The sequence below is a fragment of the Tympanuchus pallidicinctus genome, unplaced genomic scaffold (assembly GCF_026119805.1).
Source record: "Tympanuchus pallidicinctus isolate F22 unplaced genomic scaffold, pur_lepc_1.0 scaffold5, whole genome shotgun sequence".
In the NCBI taxonomy this organism is placed as follows: Eukaryota; Metazoa; Chordata; class Aves; order Galliformes; family Phasianidae; genus Tympanuchus; species Tympanuchus pallidicinctus.
This window is the reverse complement of record NW_026294769.1, coordinates 73759034-73765033: the sequence shown is the minus strand read 5'-3', so window position 1 is coordinate 73765033 and position 6000 is coordinate 73759034. Positions and strand designations below refer to the sequence as shown.

The 6000-nt window shown below is 47.8% G+C and overlaps 1 protein-coding gene across 9 annotated transcripts in view; it reads left to right on the top strand.

The window, feature by feature from the left end:
- The first annotated feature begins 780 nt into the window (after positions 1–780).
- Positions 781–6000, top strand: part of TSNARE1 (t-SNARE domain containing 1) — a 464710-nt gene continuing 459490 nt past the window's right edge. For 8 of the 9 annotated variants that reach the window (XM_052704284.1, XM_052704288.1, XM_052704285.1 and 5 more), the window contains exon 1: positions 781–890. The gene's annotated coding sequence lies outside the window, so the exon portion shown is untranslated. Of the gene's footprint in view, positions 891–1078; positions 1185–6000 lie in introns of those variants that run through there. The other variant, XM_052704280.1, reaches the window with a different exon arrangement.

The window sequence follows — 6000 nt, the reverse complement described above, 5'->3', positions numbered from 1 at the left end:
TTCCAATGCCCCATCACTCATTCTGAGTAGAAATTTATCCTAATATCCAACCTAAATCTCTGTTGGCGCAACTTAAAGCCATTATCACTTATCCCATCAGTGTGATGTGGGAGGAGGGTTGACTCAGGCAGGTGACACCAAGTTGGGAGTGTTGATCTGTCAGAGGGGAGAAAGGCACTACAGAGGGACTGGATAGACTGGGTCGATGGGCCAAGGCAAACTGCATGAGTTTCAATAGGGCTAAGCGTCAGGTCCTGTATTTTGGTCACAACAACCCCAGGCAACCCTACAGGCTTGGGGAGGAGTAAAGCTGCCTGATGGAAAAGGGACCTTGATGTACTGACGGACAGTCGGCTGAATACGAGCCAGCAGTGTGCCCAGGTGGCACAGTGTAACGGTGAAGGCGCAACAAAGCACGGCAGAAGACAGGAATATCGAGGAACTGAGGCAAAAAGGGAGAGCAGCAGGACGGGAGGCTGCAGGGGAAGCCCTGTTTAATCGCGGGAGGGACGCTGGGAGAATGTGGAAGAGGACGGTGACAGAACGAAGCCAGCTCGTAGCTCGGATAGCGCGCAGGCTGCAAGCGCAGCGCTCTGATGCAAAACCCGCTGCGGGGAGAGAGGGCGGGAGGCACCGAGGGACGGTGGGCGGGACAGCGAGAAGTGCCTGCCACGCTCCGTTCTGATTGGTCGCTCAGGGGGAAGGAGGCGTGGCGTCGCCTCGCTGTGCCCGCTGGGAGTTGCAGTCCTCTGCGGCACCTGAGGGGCTATGGGAGAGCCGGTGGCGGACTCCGGTGGGCGGAGGCGAGCACGTGGTCAGGGAGGGGCCCCGCGCCCCGCGATCACGTGATGTTTGGGTGCCGGCGGCACGGCGCGGGCGCGCGGCGGCAGGTGAGGGGCACGCGCGGCAGCGGGGCTGTCCCCGCCCCCTCCCCACCCCGGGGGTGTGCGCGACCCCGGGATGGCGGCGGGGGATGCGGGGGGGGATAACGTAAGGACGTGCCGGGATGGGGATGTGCAGCGTGGGGACACACGTTGCACAGGGGTGTGTTTTTGAGAGCGGAGCTGGCCTTGCACGCGGAGTGCATGTGTAATTATAGGCTGTTGTTGGCCTTGCACGGGGTTTGGGAGTGTGTTTGTAGCCTGGGAGTAAGGCCAGCGTTGCATGGAGCGTGCATGCACAAGGTGAGGTCTTTGGCTTGCTTTTGCACGTGCACGGCAGGGTCTCTGGTTGGTGCTGCACGGGGCTTGCGTGTGCAAAGTAGGTTCTGTTGTGAAGCGTTTGTGTGTTTGCAAGCTGGGAGCGGGGCTGGCCTTGCACGGGGCGTGCATGTGCAAGCTAGAGACCTATTGGCCGTGCGCAGGATTTATGTTAGAGTTTGCAAGCTAGGAGGAGGAATGGCCTTGTATGGGTGAGGGTGTGCATGTGCAAAGTGGGGCCTGTTGTGCAGAGTTGGTGTGTTTGCATCATTGGAGCAGGGTTGGCCTTGCAGAAGGTTTGCACGTGCAAGCTAGAGACTTACTGGCCTTCCACACAGTTTACATTTATAGTGCTTGTGAGCTGGGAGGAGCTGTGGGGTTTGCATGTTGAAAATAAGGTCTGAGACTTGCTTTTCACAGGGGCATGCATATACAAAGTAGCATTTATGGCCTGGATTTTGGGTGTTAGCAAGATGAGAGCATGGCTGGCATTGCACTGGAGGCTTGCATGGGGCCTTGTACAGCCCTGTCTTGCACAGGGCATGCCTTGCACACGGCATGCATGTGCAAAGTAGAGACTTACTGGCCAGGCACAGGGTTTATGCTTGTGTTTGCAACCTAGGAGGGGAGGACTGGCCTTTTATGGGGCATGCATATGCAAAGCAGGATGTGTAGCATGGAGTTTGTATGTTTGCAAGCTCCAGGAAAAGAGCTGACCTTCCACAGGGTGTGCACATGCAAACTAGAGACATGTTGGTCTTGCATAGGGTTTCTGCACTTCTGAGCAACTTGAGGACAAGACTGGCCTTGCTTAGGGATATATGCCAAGAGGGACATGAATGCTTCAGTGGCAGCAGCGGGTTCAGCTGGTACTAGGCTCCAAGGCACGTGCAAACCCAGTGCATCTTAGGAAGCCTCTGGGCATGGGTGTTCTTTGTTTTCTTAGCCCATGTGGCTGTGAATCAGCTGCTAGGATGGAAATGTCATTCTCAGACTTGTAAACAAATGTTTTTTTGGGAAAATGCAGGAAGAAGAATAATCATTTCATTGAGCAGAGAAAGCACCGCTTCTACAGTAGTCCTTGGCCAACTGGACGTTTTTTGTTGCTCTTTGTACTTTAAACTGTATGAAGATAAATTTAGTCCTAGCTACATGGGACAGCGTTTGGGAAACTGTGTTTAAGTGTCTTTGTGTGCATATCAAAAAAGCAGAAGGCTTTGCAACCTGGAATTGTGTTTTTCTTGTGCCTTAAATGCATGGAATGTACACTGAGAAAGCTTGGTCTGTTTGTTTTTTAAATGCATTGTGACATTTGCAGCTCAGGCCGTGTTCTCATGTGTTCTGTGCTCCCATACAAGTACCCCCTTGTTTGCAAACTCAGAGATGGCGCGTGTGCACTGTGGGATTGGAGTCCCAAGATTTTGCTTATCAAGTTGGGTAGAAATGTAGGGTTGCATAGAGTTGGGGTATTGGTGTTGCATGGTCTCCTTTATTCATCCAACAGAATCATAGAATTGTTTGAGTTGGAAGGGACCCCTGAAGGTCATCTCTTCCCTGCAATGGGAACAGGTACACCTGCAGCTACATCAGGTTGCTCAGAGCTCTGTCCAGCCTGACCCTGAATGTCTCCAGGCATGGGCCATCCACCAGTTCTCTGGGCAACCTGGTCCAGTGACTCACCACTCTTAGTGTAAAAAGAACTCCTTCCACTCATCTCTAGGTTGGTCTCTGGCCATTCCCAGGGTGCTGATGACGCACTGGTTCCCTTTCTCCAGACATCAAGCAAGCAGGAAATAATATCCACTGCTCACTCCCTTGCTGTTCTGCTTGTGTCTGTTGATGCAAGTGAAAATAAAAAGCACAGCTGCCACTAATGTGGGAGATATAGGATGTGGGAGACACTGAGCTCAAGTGTAAATGTAATTGTGCATCTTCTGTAATCCTGGCTTCTCAGTTACATCTCCCTGCCTGCTTTCTCTTGACTTGCATCTAAAATGAGCTTGGAGAAACTTTTTGGTCATGGAGCCTTTGCCTTGCATTTTATAGTATTGTATAATCATATAAATATAGAATATCCCAAATTGGAAGAGACCCACAAGAATCACTGAGCTCAATTCCTGGTTCCAAACAGGACCACTCAAAATTCAAACCCTGTGTCTGAGAGGGTTGTCCAAATGCTCTTGGACTGTGTCCACTGCTTTGGGGAGCATGTTCCATGCCCACCACCACCGCCTCTGGTGAATTTCTTTTTCCTTATACCGAGCCTGAGCCTCCCGTGTTCCTGATGAAGGGTGGTGGAGACACTGGACCATGAAGATTTGGACATCATCGTCTTGGATAAGTTGCTGAAGCACCTTCTTTTGTGACTGCAGAGATGCCCTGAGGATTAATGTTAGAAATTTGTGTGTTTGGCACCTTCCTAGTGTTGGCCTTTACTTTGCTCAGAGGATTGCAAATGATGCTGAGAGCAAAATTTGTGTGCTGTCCTTGGCTCGTGGCCCAGATTTGTGGGTGGAAAGCGGAGTGTGTGAATGATACAGGGCTATATAGACTCACAGAATCATTAAGGTTGGAAAAGACCACTGAAATCATCCAGTCTAACCATCAACCCATCGCCACCATGCTCACTAACCATGGATGATGGAGTTACAATCCATGGAGGTGTTTAAGAAATGTATAGATGTGGCACTGAGGGGTATAGTTTAGTGGCATGGTAGGGTTGTTTGATGGTTGGACTGGATGATTTTAGTGGCCTTTTTCGACCTTAATGATTCTATGATTCCCTGTGATGCCTGTTCTGGAGCAAGAAGTCATTCTTGCGTATCTTCAGAAGTTTGCACATTGATGTTACACCACTTAAAATCTAATTAAAACAGAACAAAAAAAAAAAAAAAAGGAAAAGAGGAGGCAAGCTGTAAATGAATGAGTCTGTGCTTCCCCTCGCTTATAAATATATATCAAATGGTATTTTGAATTGCTGATTCTTCTGGGAGTTCAGGGATATTTAAATAGAAAATGGGAAAGGGTAAATAATATCAAGATAAAAATAAAGGCTTTTGATTCCCTGCCTGTGCCATAAATGCATTCTGCTCTATGAAAATTGAAAGAACTTCAAGAAAACTAATTTACTTTTGCTGCTTTTGTCTTTCTTTCTATACTGCAGCTAGATTGAGTGGGCAGGTGGCTTTTCCTTGGCTTTTGGTGTGTCTTCTGGGGTTGCTGTCAGCATGAGTAATGGTGTAAACCTGTGTCACCTGAGGGCAGGAGGAGCCTTTGCATGTGTTTTGCATAGGGTTGGAGTCATCAGGATGCAGCTGCTAGCAGGGATTTCTGTGTCCATGTCTGATGTTGTGCTTGAGATCCTGTGCTCGAATGGGTGCTATGGATGGACGGATATGACCTATAGATGAACAGAGGACTGAGTCCTTCCACGTGGTCTGTGGTGTCTTGCAGAGCAGATGAGTTTGACTCTGGTGGCACTCAAATTTCATCCAGATATTTAAACGCGAGTGTAATTCACAAAACAAAGCACTGCAGTGTATTTAAGCTCTGATGCTTGCTCGCATAGGATTGCAGTGCTTCTCCTCCAGCAGCATCCCCAGCCCTTCAAACTGCTGCTTTTTTGCAGCCTACTTCTAGACTCATGCATTTACCCCAAACCTGGTTACATGCTTGGATTGATGTTGGCAAAGCAACGTTACAGAGATGAAGGATGCTCATGCCTGTTGCTTGAAGTTGAGTGCCCATAAAACTACGTATGAAATGAATGCTACAGCTCTGGTTGGAAGCACATGCCGTGCTTAGGAATCCTGGTATATTTTGCTGCTTTGTCTTGCAAATGCTGGCAAGCAAAAGGTTGTGAAGAACTTCTAGACCTTTATCTTACATTTCAAAGGAAACTGTCTGGGCTAATCCATTTCACATAGACTTCTGTTTGCCATGTGAGATGAGTCTCAGGTATGATACGAGGGAACTGCCAACCTTTTAATAGATGCTTTGGAAAGAAAACATTTGAGCAACTTGCTGAGGAGCTGTGTGGTAGAGTGTATATATAAAGCCATGAATGCTATTTTTTTCCTTTTTTCCTTTCTTTTTTTTTTTCCTTCCAGAAAAGCCTTTTTATTTACCACTCACATGTGACAACTCATGACTGTTACCACAGTTAGCATTCGTTGGTGCTCATGTGCCTTCAGATTGGGAGAAAATGCAGTTTTTTGTGTCTGTTTGGAGAAGACAAGGTACTGTCTCACTAGCATTGCAAGCAGTGCAGTGATGGCTTCAGATCTGGGTAAAACTTGCAGGAGGGAAAACGTGGGCAGAGTTTGATGGCTGTTGGGTACAAAGCATCATCTGAGACTTTCATGAGGGGGGGAAAGTGTTGGTATGTAGGAAAGCTGTTGCGAGTGCCATTGCTAGAGGTTGGAAATGATAGAGGTGGTGGTTTTTTTTTTTTTTTTTCTTTTTCTTTCTTTTTTTTTTTTTTTTTTAAATGAAGCATTTTCAGTGTGAGTGAGCAATTTTCCCTCCCTGGTGTTATTCACAGAATGCCACATAACATCCAGATTCCCTCCTTGAGTGTAGTCGTCAGCAGATAACCAGCACTGAAATTTTCAGTGTGTATAATTTGTTCAGAAAACACATTAGCAGCAAAAAAAGAGGACTTTTTTCATCATTATGAGCAGTGGCCACAGCTAACTGTAGATAACTGCAAGTCCATTGAAGCTGAATTATTACCAAATGCTTTGCAGCATCTCTACCCACCAAACATGGCTCTCCTTATCCCATCTTGGAGGTTTTGTTA